The sequence below is a fragment of the Triticum urartu genome, chromosome 2A (genome assembly GCF_056163025.1).
Source record: "Triticum urartu cultivar PI428250 chromosome 2A, HENAU_Tu73, whole genome shotgun sequence".
Taxonomy (NCBI): Eukaryota; Viridiplantae; Streptophyta; class Magnoliopsida; order Poales; family Poaceae; genus Triticum; species Triticum urartu.
Window position 1 is genome coordinate 691,421,311 of NC_141874.1, and position 16,247 is coordinate 691,437,557.

Sequence of the window (16,247 nt, forward strand, 5' to 3'; positions counted from 1 at the left end):
GGAAATTTTAACGAGAAGTTTGGGCACGTAAAACATATAGTACCATCTCGTATATATGTTTTAAATTCAAAGTGAAAGCGTAAACTTACGGGAAAATGCGTATTATAACAGTGAATCCGACAAAATCAATCCGTGTTTTCGAGGAAGAATTTTTTAGGCCTAAGAGAAACGGACGTATGAAGTTTTTTGAGACGGACCGACGAAAATTACGGATGAATCTTTATCGCATGAATAGTACCACCTCAGATGTAGAAAATAATATAGGTGAAAAAAACTAAAAGCATAAATTTACGGGAAGAAGCATATTGTGACGGTGAACCCACGAAGTCAATCCGTGCTTTATTATTAGGGATAGATTAAGGAAAGATACTGGCGCTCGTATTTTTCCGTTTTATTTCAAACTTTCGCTATCTTCGAAGGTGCCGAGATGTATATGCATGTACGTGGGTGTCTATATTAGTACTACTAGCATTGCTTGTGCGTCGGCACGCCGCGCTCTATTGATACGTTCCGTTCATAAGAAGTGTTGTTATTGTTTACAATAAGACTCAATTTAAAGCAAGAGTATTGTATATGTGAGATTGTGGCCAAAAAAAGAGAAGTTAGAAAGAAGACATTTATTATCACAGTACACGGTGCATGCATGTGTGATGCCGCGTAGGTGTTGGCATTACTAAGAATTGTAGCTAATGGGTTTGCATTAGCCTGCACTCAACCAATGATAAAAAGGATTGAAATTGTAAAGAGTTGCTTACTGAAAGCCACCATAATAATCAATACCAGATTTTTCTGAATCAAAATAGAAGTGTTACATCAGTGAATTTATCAATGCTAAGAAAGCCATCTATAATATAATCATAATGAAGAAAAGAAATACATATAACAGCATGGCAGCGACTTGAATCAGGAGAGAAGTTTGAATATATTTTATGGCATGACTTCCGATGTAATGAAACAAATCTAACTATATTACAAATATAGTTAACAACTGACTACTTGAAGAACGTGAGAAGATATATATATATATATATATATATATATATATATATATATATATATATCCTAAAACTAATAGTATTACTTTACTGGATCAGTTTATGATCTTCTGTACTCACATTCTTCTCATATATTAGCAACAGCTATATTAAAACTCAGATTCTCGCTACTTAGAGCTTCTTTGTTAGCTATGGTCATATTAGGTTTAATCTTGAGAGAAATAGTAAAGTTTGGACAGTGACCAAGGATATAGACTATTCACTACCACTGAATGTTTGTGATGCTGATTGCATGAAAATTTTGCTTGCCACGGTTGAGGGTACAACATTCAGTTAGGAACCCTTCTAAAGAAATCATCATCTATAAATGAAAATAATTGCGGGTTAAAAAAACCTTTTGGAAATTGCACCATAAATATCAAGTAAACAAAAAGAACTGTTGCTGAACTAATCAAGTTTGGGGTAGGGGAAAACATTACCAATGCAATTCCTTGCTTAATTAGTTCGTCCTCCTAAAGAGCATTTGCAAACAGGGAGCAAAATTCAATATTGCGCACCACGGCCATATAGTACGCAGAAAACAAAATCACGGAACGATCTTGCTCTGTTGCCACCTGTGTCCACAACTATTGTTCTCTCGAAGGAGCGTCGTCAACGGCCGGGTATAAGCTTTTTGTACCGTATGCTTAATGTTCTTCACTCATGCCAGCTTACACCACATGCAAATTACACCCATCACACGCATTTGTTTTAGGTTACCTTCCTACCTATTAACGTTAGACCTAATGAACTATTAGTAGAATCTACCCTAAACCACTACTTTTCGGTCAAGCAAGATTTTCTAGCAGTCAAAGTTCATGAGCATGTGTACAAGTCCGGCATCCTCTCCCGATCAATAAAAATTCAAATCCTTAGCCTAGGGTCCATAGATTTTGAAGGTTTTCGGATCTTCCTCTTTGACCAGCTCGAACAAGCCGTTGCACACTGCAGTCGTTTTCTCCATCATTACACTAAGTTTGCTTACCCTACATTGCCCCCTTTATCAGACTCCATTCTTGGCCCATTTGAGCGTCGGCATCTCCAGACCCGCACGACACTGCACCCCATCTCGATCGCACGTTTGCACCACGTCCCTCCTACGGCGCATGCACCGCTGGCCCACCCCATGCATCATGATGGCGGTGCGGGCCCCCTGGCCCACCAAATCTATCAAAAGATCCGTACGCCGCAGCTGCCTCGGCGCATGCGGATGGACCTGGCACGAACCCCCAAAACCCTCTCTCTGTCTCTTTCTCTGTGCCAATTTTGGACGTGCTGCTTGCCCGCCCCGCGTCTAATCCGGGCACGTCTGCGCCGCCCCCTGTCGCCCCACGCACGTCCCCGATAAGCATATCTGCAGCGAATCTTGCCTTGGGAACCGACGAACCTGTCGGGACCCCGATCCTAGGTCACACCGATCTAGCATGTAACACCTCATATCACTTTGCGGCCTCGCGCACGGTATTCCCACGGGTGCCACCTTACCTGGCCCGGAACCGTTTGCGCCTTTTGGCTCACGTATATGATAGCGTCGCTAGCATCTATATGACAGAGAACCCGGGCCGACAAGACTAGTCGTGAACCCAAAGTAGCACTAACTTACGGGGACAAGCATACATGAATCAACCTCGAGCATGTCGGTCAACAGCGTATGAATCCGGGCTGTAGCACTGGGCTAATAGGACTCCGGGAACCCGGGCTGTAGCAGGCTAGGCAGGATTCCGGATGTTACCGCGTGACATTTCCCCGAAGGGACAGACACAGGAACGAAGTGAATCACATGCCGGCCAGTCAAGTGTTCCGGAGCAGTAATGCTGGGCTAGCAGGACTCCGGTGAACCGGGCTGTAGCGGACTACTATGGCACATGGAAGCACAAGACTACATTTCCCCATAAGAGAGGCTACCAGAGCTAAACAACTAGGTTGACGGATCCCACACATAGCAATACACGTTACACGTACGCATAACATGCAAGTATGTGCTGTACAATATGGCATCACAACATAACTCAAACTCATATAGATAAAGGCCCAGAAGAGCCACATAGCATCAATACAAAAAGGGGTCTCATGACCCATCATTCAGAGCATACAAGCAACGGAAGCATTACATGTCTGAGTACAGACAACTACAAAAGGAAAAGACTAAGAAGCCTGACTATACACGACCCTCCCAAGGGTACAAGATCGTAGCTGGGATACAAGCTACTCGTCGAAGCCACTAGTGTAACCAACTGCAAAACATAAATAAGCAAACGTGAGTACAAAGGTACCCAGCAAGTCTTACATCAGAGCTATCTACATATGCAACATTATCAACAAAGGGGGTGGTGGAGTTTAACAGCAGCAAGCCAGCTTTGACTTAGTGGCTAACCTATACTACAAGTATCAGAAACTTCTTTGAGGTAAGAAGACGCACACGAGTCCACATGTTCACCATATCAATACTCCACTATGGATCCGTTCCCGTCTTCCTACGAGAAGGCCATCCATAGCACTCACGCTTATCTTGCGTATTTTAGAGTATCCACTTCAAGTTGTCTATGTACTACATAAGTCCTCCAAGTTTCCATATCCGAGGAAAATGGCTATTCGAATAGATAATGTTGACCCTGCAGGGGTGTACTTCTTCACACACGTTCTCGCCACTTATAGCCCTGTACACGTCATGTACCTTGGCAACCTTCAAGCGGAAGCCGGGCGAGGGTGTCGGCCACGACCTGACTAACCACACGAGTCTCTCATCCAGGTTTATCGCCTATTCGGGTTCCATCCACAAGGAGATCCGGCCGGGGTGTCGCTCACGGCCCCAAACGATGTGTGCAGGGTTCCCAAGCCCACCATCCGGGTGCCACTTGGTACACCGTGCCACAGTGCCTAGTCTGTCCCAAGCCCGTCCCATCGGACATCACCTGGTAGACAACTAGCACTACCTACAAACGCCAGAAACTAGTTGCAACTCCTGGACAGAGATCAAGTGGATTAATAAGCCGAGAGGGGCCGGATGACCGGAACCCAATGTGTGGTAGTAACTAGACTTGGATAACATACACAGAACTCAGTGCTTAGGGACGGTTCCAATGAGACAACCCACCATGTACTCCTACATGGCCTCTCATCGCTACCTTTACCAAAACATGTTCACACACTTAGCCTTTATCGGTAGGACATGTTCACCACTCCGATTCATTTCCGATGAATCAGACCTGACACAACTCTAAGCATAGCTGGCATAAAAAAACAAGCATGGATGAGCAGGCACATCAAGGCTCAATCAACTCCTACTCATGCTAGTGGGTTTCAACTATTTACTGTGGCAATGACAGGTCATGCAGAGGAATGGGTTCAACTACCGCAGCAGAAAGTAGCAGTTTGAATCGTTGTTGTCCTAATGCAGTATAAGGAGCAGGAGCGAGAGAGTGGGATTATCGAAGTGCTCGAGGGGGGGTTGCTTGCCTGATAGATCCACGAAGAAGCACTGCTCCTCAGACAGGTACTCGGGACACCTTCCAGAGTAGAACCTATCGAGAGGGGACGGTGCCGGCAATCAATAAACAACCATATGCAACAATATGATGCATGAAGATGACATTTCAAAGATGCTATGATTTGCCCTAATGCATCTAGCATCAATTTGGTTGAAGTCCATATGAACCAAGGGTTCATATGTAAACCCCAAATTAAATATATAACATGCCATTATTACGTTTTCACTTATACAGCAAGTATAGGTTGGTTTTCATGCATGAAACTAGCATAAATGGATTCCTTGCATTTTTCTGATGATTTTTCATATATAATTTATTTCATTCTGAGCTACGGTTTAATTTCTATGAATTTTAGAAGTTTTAACTATTTTCTGAAATTTCCTAATTTATTTTAAATCCAGAAAATAGTTTATTGCGTCAGCGTGATGTCACAGAGGCGTCAACAGGGCTGACCAGGTCAAACCTGACGTGTGGGGACCACACGTCAGTGACACTGGGGTTAACCCCGGGTCAAACCCGCACTGACCAGGGTTGACTTGGCTCTGGGGCCCACTGTCAGCGGCTGGTGGGGTGGCTAATGGTGGGGATTAGCGCTAATTAAGCCGCCACGTCAGCCTCGCCGGAGTTCGGCCAGCGACGACCAAACCGCGCGGCGGTGCTTCGCCGGAATGCACTACAGGCAGCGGAAGAGCGCGCGGAGACCACCGGGGCGTAGCCCGTCGTCGTCCGCATCCAGTGGAGCATGTGGGATGAGCTGGGGAGGCCGGAGCTCACCGGAATGGAGCTCGCGGCGGCTGCCGATGCATGCGAGGGAGAGAGCCAGGGGAGAGGATGGGGACAAGAGAGAGCGAGAGAGAGTCAGAGGATCGCGTGGCGTCCTCAGGGCGACGGGGAGACCTGCAGGGAGGCAGGAGGTGGCCCGCGCGTGGCCGGCGCGCGGCGAGCACGCGCCCCTGCCTTCTGGCACGAGGAGGGAGATGACTGGCGTGGCCAGTCAGTTGGGCCAGAGCAGGTGGGCCGCTAGGTGAGGCCAGGTACGATTCCCTTTCTCTCTTTTATTTTGTTTCTGTTTTCTATTTTCTGACTTTTTTTGTATCTAAAAGAAATGTTACAACATTTCCATAAATGTTAAAAATAATTGTGGCATCTAGATATAATATTCTAGAGGCCCTCACCAATTCCCAACATTTTTGGAGCCATTAAAATATTTATATAATTTAAACAGCTCCAAATCAAATATTTATGCATTGATTCAAAAATCCAAAATGAGTAGTAAAAATGTGCATCACCTCTGGTTGTTGTTCCCAACATTATCCAAAGAGTATGAACATTTTTGAATAGCATTTTAGGTTCATTGAAAATCCATTTAAAGTTGAACCTATTAGGAAAAAACTTTGGTGCTAGGGTTTGCTACATCCCCATTTCAATTTCATTTGAAATTTAAACATAATGCACAAAGCAAGCCTAAGACCATACCAGAACTAGGGATGTGACAGAACCGACGACCCCGCACGCCTGCCCGTCGCCACAGTCCCCTCCCGCCACCCATAACCAGCATCTAGACCTTATGATCAACCCTAATCCCCCTGCCCAGCCTACACTGGCCGCTCGGTCACCACGCCCTGCCCGTCGCCCCCTCGCCCCCTGTCACACGAAATGGACCCAGCCGCCCTGACGACGGATATGTCACCCGTGCACTCCAACCACAACCCGACGAGCTCGTACAGAGATGCCCTTCTCGCCACCCCCCTCGATCATAGCCACCCGCGCCCCCTCCCCCTGCTCTATATAACCCCTCGTCGTCTCCCCACTCCGCATCGCCGCCCTCACACTTTCCCTCCCACACTAAGGAAGCACCACTGCTTCCGCTGCCTAGCTCTAGACCACCTAGTCGAAGCTTGCCGCGACCCCGTCCGCTGTGCCTGCTGCTGGAGGAACGGCCACCGCAGCCGTGATTGCAGTTATAGGCGCATTTGGCCCATCTTCCCTTCCCATCCTGATACTTTCCTTTCTCAACCTAATACAACATTTTGCACTCGCAGCATGGACTCCGCCGGCTCCTCGTCTCGCGCATCCCGCACACTCATGATCGGTGACGTCCCCATCATCCTCTCCGAGCCCTTCCCTGCCCTCTACGTCCCCTCGCCGTTCGTCCTCCACAGCACTCCGGCCGGACCCGCCCCTCCAGCTCCGCCACCTCCCTCCCCACCACGATCCTCTGCACCTCCACCCACGCCTACCTCACCCCCACCAGCTTTCAACCACACGCACTCTCCGCCCTTCGACACACAGGGGCTGAGGGACTGGCTAGCCGACATTTTCCTCGCCTCATAGTACACCAGAGCCTCGTCTCACGTCTCCGAGACGGACTCTGAGGTGGATCTGCCCTGCCCGACCCATGAGGCCGGCCTGCTGCCCCCTATGGGGACATGCCACTCGTTGCAGTTCCTCCTTGTCTCGTCCACTGCCCGCGTCGCTTTGCTTTCGTCCACCTTCGCACACCAGTCCCCAACCCCACTCCCCTCATCCGTCGAGCCATCCAGCACACCTGCGGCAATCCTGCATTCATCATCGGCAGCTCCTGGAGAGGGATCGCCTGCCTCACCTTTCACACACCAGCCGCACGCAATGACGTGCTCAACCACAGCCCCATCAAATACGAGGGAAACTCCATCACTATTGAGCCGGTCGAGCACGTCGACTGCTCCATTGCCATATACACTGATCTTGCTGAGGTCGAAGTTTCGGAGTCTCCACATGAGCTATGGCACGAAGATGGCATACGCTTCGCCCTCACTTTCCTTGGCGACGTGTGTGCCATTGATGACTTTTGCCTCCATGGCATCGACTACACGTCGGTCCGTGCCCTCGTCCTTCTACAAGCTGGCAAGCCTACCCCTCCAGGCATTGTCATTTAGATCCCACCCATAAATGAGATTAAGATCACCAAAGTTGTAGAAGTTTCTCGTTGGCATCACGGCGATGGCGCCAATCCGTTCAGTGATGGCTCCTCTAACGGTGACTCTGCTCCTCCCTCGCAGCGCGCCTCTTCGCGACCGCTCTCACCTGCTCACATTGCTCCTATCGTCTTCGTGATACGTGCGGGGTGGCGCGCCGACCCCACCTATGATGGCACTAGGCAGGTCGCACCCCATGCCCCTTCCGAGCTTCATGAGTCCGACACATCCCTGTCAGCACTGGCCTCACCTCCCACCCTCCATGGCTCCCAACGCCAGCCTCTCATCATCTCCGATGACGACTCGGCCGCCTCGGACGACATGCATGCACCGCTTCTGCATGCAGCTTCAGACTCGCTGGACGTGGTGCATGCACCCCCTCCTGACACTCCAGCCCCGTCTGTCATACGCCCGGTCGCCCAGGTGGGTGCCGTAGTGCCACCTACCCCGTGCACTAACCTGCCTGTCGCTCCTGTGAACGCCGGCCCGTTGGTTCAGTCCAACGTCTCCGCATTCTCTGCTGTCCCCGCTCCTGCATACGCTCTTGTTGCGCCTCCATCCTTCACTTTCACTGCGGGCGAGTCCTCCTGTATTGCGGGTAACCAATCTACACCCCCCGTGCTCAATCAATCTAATCTCTCACCCTCTACTGATCTGCCGCTAACTGATGTACACTTGGACGCAGCCCTTCCCCTACAGGACCTGGACACCCACGACTGCACCATTCGCAAGGCGCATCGCAAGACAGAGCGCGATCAGTCCGCCTCCAAGGACAAGCTGCGGCGGAGTGCGCGGCTGGCTGGCAAGCAAGCCACCTATTCCCCCATGCTAGCTAAAGCCGTCAAGGCCAAGGCCGCTCGCCTCTCCGCTGTGGATGTAGACACGGCCATTGGCCGTGCTATCCAGGAGACACGCCTCCACGAGCCCGACGCCCCTCCTGCCTCCTCTGAAGACCTTGCTGCCATTGCTCTGCTCTGCGGCGCTGACGACGTGCAGCTGGATGCCATCCTTGGATCCGAGGATGCTGCCTCTGGTGACGACGACGCCCCATGATCAGCCGTCCTCGCTACCCTGGAGTTACGGCGCGACCTCTGCCTCACCTACCTTCTCTGCACGCCGCCGTTAGATCGTGTTTCTTTTGGTTTTTGTATCCTCTGTTGCATGTTCCCATGCTACTTTTGGCCTCACCTGTAGCCGTTGTGACTGTATGCCAGATGTACTACGTTGCTGTCTGTTGGTGCTTGATTGATCTCAATGAGTAATGACGCCTTTCTAATATTCTCTTGGAATGTACGAGGACTTGGTGATAACGATAAGTGCTCTGACGTGCTTTCTGAACTAATCACAACAAAACCGCACATCACGCTTCTACAAGAATCAAAACTCGACTCTCTTCCCGACAGTAAAATAAAATCCTTCCTCCCACGCCAGACCGACCACGTTTTCTCCTCGCCAGCGGTCGGAACCGCGGGTGGCACCATCTCGGCCATCAACTCTGCCTCCTTCCAAGTCGTGTCCTTCTCTCACTTAACCTTTTCATCCACACTAATCCTCCAATCAACTGCCTGCGCACACCACATTGTCATTACTAACATCTACGCTCCCTCTTTGCGCCCTCTCAAGTTAGCATTCTTAGACGAACTCACCTCTATCGCACAACCAGCTGACACCCCATGGCTCATCGCCGGCGACTTCAACCTTATCCGTTTCTCCTCTGAGAAAAATAACTCCGCCTTCCACCCCGTCGAAGCCAACGCGTTCAACCAAACCCTAGATAACCTAGCTCTCATCGAATTGCCCTTACTCAATCGTAGGTTTACTTGGTCCAACAACCGTGCCTCCCCCACCCTAGAACGGCTAGATCGCGTCTTCTTTAACCTTGGATGGGCAGATACGTTCCCCAACACTTCCCTTTCCTCTCGATCCCGCTTTATGTCCGATCACGTTCCACTCCTCATCCACGTCACCACCTCCATCCCTAAATCCAACTTCTTCAAATTCGAAGCGGCTTGGGCCAACTCCCGGCCCTGCAAGAACATTGTCGCTCAAATCTGGACTCCACAGCCCTCATCACCAAACAATGCTACTGCCTCCCTCGTCTTTGCGCTCAAAAAGTCTCGTGCCCGTCTTAAGACTTGGGAACGCTCTCGTATCCCCACCCATCTTCGCGAAGCTCACTGCCAAGACGCAATCAAAGCCTTAGACCTAGTTGAAGAGACTAGAACCCTATCTCTGCCAGAGTCGCTCACCCGCAAAATCATCATCACCTTGCTCAAGAGTGCCATCCACGAGAAAATGACATACTAGCGCTGGCGTGCAAAAGTCTCTCGCGCTATCCACGGAGGAGAAAACACCAAGTTCTTTCACATATCAGCATCTCAACAACTGCGTAAGAACAAAATTTTCACACTCACACGCGACGGATCCGAATACTCTGCGCACCGCCAGAAAGCACAAATCCTCAGAGATTTCTTTGTCTCTCTAATTGGCACCCCAGGAACGACAACATGGACCTTTGACCTAAAATCCATATACCCTCACACAGTGCCTGGACTCCACGCCCTCGATGCACCCTTCTCAGAAGACGAAATTAAACATGCGTTTTTCTCTATGAATCCCCAAGCCAACCCGGGTCCGGATGGCTTTGGGCCTACATTCTATAGATCGTTCTGGCCATTAGTGAAACACCTTATTCTGCCCTTCTTCTCGCATTTCCACCAAGGTACTGCTGACAAAGAACGTCTAAACCGTGCCCATATTGTTCTCCTCCCTAAGAAGGATGCACCGACCTCCCCTAACGCTTTTAGACCCATCTCGCTGCAAAACTGCCCGATAAAAGCTGTTGCAAAAGTTACCACTTCTCGCCTAAAACCTTTCATCCCTATGCTAGTTCATGGCAATCAAACCGGCTTCATTTCTGCACTACAAGAAATCGGTTAATACATGATGGATTTCTCTTGACGTTTTGATAAACCGTCATGAACCTAAAGGAAATATGCCCTAGAGGCAATAATAAAGTTATTATTTATTTCCTTATTTCATGATAAATGTTTATTATTCATGCTAGAATTGTATTAACCGGAAACATAATACATGTGTGAATACATAGACAAACAGAGTGTCACTAGTATGCCTCTACTTGACTAGCTCGTTAATCAAAGATGGTTATGTTTCCTAACCATAGACAAAGAGTTGTTATTTGATTAACGGGATCACATCATTAGGAGAATAATGTGATTGACTTGACCCATTCCGTTAGCATAGCACTTGATCATTTAGTATGTTGCTATTGCTTTCTTCATGACTTATACATGTTCCTATGACTATGAGATTATGCAACTCCCGTTTGCCGGAGGAACAATTTGTGTGCTACCAAACGTCACAACGTAACTGGGTGATTATAAAGGAACTCTATAGGTGTCTCCAAAGGTACATGTTGGGTTGGCATATTTCGAGATTAGGATTTGTCACTCCGATTGTCGAAGAGGTATCTCTGGGCCCTCTCGGTAATGCACATCACATAAGCCTTGCAAGCATTGCAACTAATGAGTTAGTTGCAAGATGATGTATTACGAAACGAGTAAAGAGACTTGCCGGTAACGAGATTGAACTAGGTATTGAGATACCGACGATCGAATCTCGGGCAAGTAACATACCGATGACAAAGGGAACAAAGTATGTTGTTATGCGGTCTGACCGATAAAAGATCTTCGTAGAATATGTGGGAGCCAATATGAGCATCCAGGTTCCGCTATTGGTTATTGACCGGAGACATGTCTCGGTCATGTCTACATTGTTCTCAAACCCGTATGGCCCGCACGCTTAACGTTACGATGACAGTTTCATTATGAGTTTATATATTTTGATGTACCGAAGTTTGTTCGGAGTCCCGGATGCGATCACGGACATGACGAGGAGTCTCGAAATGGCCGAGACATGAATATTGATATATTGGAAGCCTATGTTTGGACATCGGAAGTGTTCCGGGTGAAATCGGCATTTTACCGGAGTACCGGGAGGTTACCGGAACCCCCGGTAACCTAATGGGCCTTAATGGGCCTAGTAGAGGAAGAGGAGAGGAGGCCTAGGGGCTGCCGCGCGCCCCTTCCCCCCAAGTCCGAATTGGACAAGGAGGGGGGCGGCGCCCCCCTTTCCTCCCCCCCTCTCCTCCTTCCCCCCAAGTCCTAATCCAACTAGGGAAAGGGGGGGAGTCCTACTCCCGGTAGGAGTAGGACTCCTCCTGCGCGCCTCCTCCTAGGGCCGGCCGCACCCCCCCTTGCTCCTTTATATACGGGGGTAGGGGGCACCTCTAGACACACAAGTTGATCTTCGTGATCGTTCGCTTAGCCGTGTGCGGTGCCCCCCTCCACCATACTCCTCGATAATATTGTAGCGGTGCTTAGGCGAAGCCCTGCGACGGTAGAACATCAAGATCGTCACCATGCCGTCGTGCTGACGGAACTCTTCCCCGACACCTTGCTGGATCGGAGTCCGGGGATCGTCATCGAGCTGAACGTGTGCAGAAATCGGAGGTGCCGTACGTTCGGTACTTGGATCGGTCGGATCGGGAAGACGTACGACTACTTCCTCTACGTTGTGTCAACACTTCCGTTGCCGGTCTACGAGGGTACGTAGACAACACTCTCCCCTCTTGTTGCTATGCATCACCATGATCTTGCGTGTGCGTAGGAAATTTTTTGAAATTACTACGTTCCCCAACAGAACCGGCCTAGTTCAGCCCCTAGCCCGCTGAAGCCCGCCGAAGCCCGCGTGACTCATTCCCCGTATAAAAGCTAACCCTATGGGACGTGGAGCTTTTGTGCGCGGGCTCAAATGAGCTCGTTATCTTGGGCGTTCGATAGCTCGTTTGGATCTGTGCCATTCTATTGAACGACTGCTGGAGAATCGCTGGAAAATGTGCACTGTGCACAAATACGTCTGCGAAAGCGATGGCTGGTGGGCCTATTTGTAACGCGCGGGCTGCCAGCCGTTAGACGTCTACGGGGTGGGCCGTGGACCAGATTCGACGCTCCCATCTGATCCGTGGCCCAGGATTTTAGCTTTCCGTTTGGTGGGCTCGGGCATGAGAATGCGTGGTCTAGTGCTTTCTTCCCCATAGCGGTGCTCTTATTTGGAAGCTAGCTGCTGGAGAATCGGGAGGAGGAGCACCGGCGGCGACCATTCATGGAGTTCCTGATGCAGCCTATGCATGGGTACGTCCATCTGTTCTTCTCGCCCCCTCGCAGTCTCCTTTCAAATCTCATTACTCAGGATCTCGAGTTTCACAAAACATCGTTTGCCCCTGTCTCAGATCCACTTTCCTGTAGGAGGTGGGAGAAAGCTTGGTACCGCCGCTAGTGGCGGCGGTGGCGCCTGTGCTGGTGGAGGCGGATGTGGTACATGCGACGTTGCAGCAGCTAGTGGTGGAGCAGGGCGTTCTGGGGTATGTGCGCTCGGCCGTCAGTGGCGATGCCCAGATTGTGTCAGCCAAGCCGTCGGCGGCAGTCAGGATGGATAGCTCGCCACCGTCGTCGGAGCTGTCTACTGGGAAGATGAATCCTCGGGTGCCTGGATGGAATAAGAGGTTACTCCTGGATTTTGGTCATGATCAGTAGCAGAGTAGCTCTGTCAGTTAGATAATGATTTTGTGTGGAGCTAAAATGTAGCATACATAATAAGTACAGAAAAATTGGTGTCAATTATTGTGGAATGAGTTTTTACTTGTATGACCATTAGATTTAACAGCAATTTTGTAGGAAGTATTTGTTATCTAACTTGGGATTAAAAGAAGCATCGATTTCAATTGCAGTCAAGCATTTATAGTAAGTTTTCATTGATAGAGCCATTGGACTTAATAATGAAATTGGTATGAATTACTCGTAATCTTGCTTCAGTTTACATGCATTTTGGAAAAATATAGTAGCATATGCATGCTTAGTGAAATCTGGTGAGTGAGTTATGGAGGTGGCTGTGTTTGTAGGTTGAGGATTGGAGCTGCTGTACCAACAGGCTGCCTTGTCCAAACCGGATCGGTGCATTCGAGAAGGCTGTGCGGAGTTTTGCTGAGAACCCGACTGACAATGTTATCACACCAGTTATCGGCACAACATTCGACTCGATGGGTGAGGCGTATGACTTCTACAATTTGTACTCGTGGGAGAAGGGATTTGGCATTCGTTACAGGAAGAGCAGGCTAAATGTGGAGAGGACCAAAAGCATGCAGGAAATAGTTTGTGGTTGCTCGGTGGGTGTTTTTTTTGTTACTTATTTTTATGCTGGGACATACACTTCATATTCGTGTCCTGTGTGTGGTGTCGACAAAATTACTGAACTCACTGGCTTTTGTTGGAAATCATTTTGCAGGGCAAAGCTGGTGTGGAGAACACCAGGTCTTGTCGTTGCGAGTGCCCCGCTCTAATAAGGTTGCTACGAGCGGAGGAAAACGGATGGTACATTGCAGAGCATAGAGATAGTCACAACCACTCGTTGTTGCCTAATTTTGGTGAGACAATCCATTGGCCCTCACACAAGCACATAGATGTGTACACCAGGGATCTAGTGAAACAGTTAAGGCAGAACAATGGGATGCAGGTCTTGGTGGCACTGCTGCATGACGCAAAATAGAGCTTGAGAGGGCTTGTTGCCACGATGGCCGTGATGGAGCTGCTCCGTGATCAACCAGGGGTTGGTTCTCTACTGCCACTCCTATGATTTCTTCATTATTTCCATTCACAAGCTCAACTACCACTGAACTACACCTATTTAGTTGATCTAGTTCAGAGTTAGGTATTTTAAATGCCAATTGAAGTTTACGTGTCAAGCAAGTGTTGGTTGCTATTTTCAGATCCTTGACAAATATTTAGTTTCATGAGTGAACTTGTTGACACATGAACATTTGATGTTTACGCCGGCCGGGTCGATGAGCAGCGGCTCCGCGCCATTGATATTGCTTATTAGTGATGCCATTTTCCCGTGGATTTATATGGCCTCAACTGCTGCTGAGTACTAGGAGTTCTGAAATCTATCTTCTGTTACCTTGTCACTTAAAGGTCAACTTGAATAGACTTTCATTTGACACACTTCTATTTGGATTAATGTTAAGCAACAACATGATTATTATTGTTTTATAGTATATAATGTTATTCTCATTTGTAGCCATGGTATGTTTTAAGAATTTTGGAAAGCATGTCATTTATTTTAATGTTTGTTCTAATCTCTTATTTCTACTATCTAATGTCTAATTTTGTTGTAAATATGCTAAGGTATTAGGTAGAGGGCTACTATCAGGAAGGCTGACGACAAGAACCTCAATAACAACCTCAGATAGTTTGTTGGTACAAATATGCTAGGTATCATTAGGTAGCAGGCAACCATCAGGAGGGCCGACGGCGAGAACCAGAATAACAACCTCAATCGTTTACATGTTCTGTTTATGTAAATTGGATTGTGTTAGTTCCAAACCTTGCCGTGTCTTTCACATGTGCTGCTGAGATGTTTGATCACATCAAACCAAAAAAATCTTGCCTTGTGCAATTCCATCAAAACAGCTTAGTGATTGTTACTACATGACATTCATGTAAATCCCCTGACATCCCATGTCCTACGTAACTAATTCGGTGCGTGAACTATTCTAGCTTGCGTAAACTAAGGTGACTTAGTACTAGTATTATGTTCAGTTGGTGTTCATGTTTTATGATTTAGCTTGTACCTTAATAACCATGAAGTAATTTGTAAGCCATGTAATAAATTATATTTGCAGGTCTTGTCACCTTCTATACAAATATACTGGTTTGTTTCATTTCATTATTTTTCCTGTTATAAGTAATAGTACTCTCAATACTGGCCAAGTGGACATGTAATACACTTTTTACACTTGTAATACTGTTGTCTCTACTATCTATGAATCTACAAAAATCTAATGTTCTTTTAAATATGCTAGGTATGATTGGGTAGTGGTCTACAAAGTGCTACCCATCATAATCTGCGCCAGGACATGATAGTTGCCATCAGGAGAGTTGACGAAGAACCTCAACAGCAGCTTCAAAAGTTTATATGTTTTGTTGATGTAAACTGGATTGTACTGCTTCTTAACCTTGTTGTGTGATATATTTAGTGTTGTAAATTATCATTACATGGAAGGATTTGTAAACTGCTATGTTGTATATACACACAGGATTTTTTTGAGAAAAATATATACATACAGATGGCCGCATATTGCGTGAATTGTTTGAAATTACTTTTTCTTCGGGCCAAAATTGGCTAAAAAATATACTGTGTCAAAATTGGGCTAAAATAAATTGGCTGGACCATATTTAAATTGTGCCTACATTTGTGACGATTTCTGTGACGAAAAGTAGTATCCACGTAGGCAGCCACATCATTCCACTTGGCGAATCAAAAATCCAACGTGGCGTCAGGCTATGACGACTTGTTCCGTCACAATGGTTTGGGCCTAGGCGGGCTTGGGGCAGATCCATGACGGTCAAGATCCGTCAAGGAAGGCACAATCTCAAATTATGACGTGATATACATGACGGACTTCAGGTCCGTCATGCATGGGCACCCATGACAGTTTTCCACTTATTTGTGACGGACTAATACCGTCACGTATTAACAGATTTCTTGTAGTGCTGGTAGAAACATCGCTGAAAACTTTGTCTTCGCAGCCGATCTCATTAGCTCCTGCCACTCTCGCAAAAAACCTACCATGGTATTCAAGTTAGATTTCCGAAAAGCCTTCGACTCTGTCGCATGGCCTGCTCTACAAA

General features: G+C 47.9%; 1 non-coding gene across 2 annotated transcripts; it reads left to right on the forward strand.

Annotated features, from left to right (window-relative positions):
- Nucleotides 1–12,537: 12,537 nt before the first annotated feature.
- LOC125539774 (uncharacterized) lies at nucleotides 12,538–15,702 on the forward strand. Of its 2 annotated transcripts, none has more exons than XR_015617421.1 (5): nucleotides 12,538–12,692; nucleotides 12,791–13,063; nucleotides 13,460–13,723; nucleotides 13,843–14,163; nucleotides 14,742–15,702. It is a non-coding gene; the product is annotated as an uncharacterized LOC125539774 (transcript). The 2 variants fall into 2 exon arrangements; XR_015617422.1 differs by having other exon boundaries at nucleotides 15,419–15,702.
- The last annotated feature ends 545 nt before the right edge of the window (nucleotides 15,703–16,247 follow it).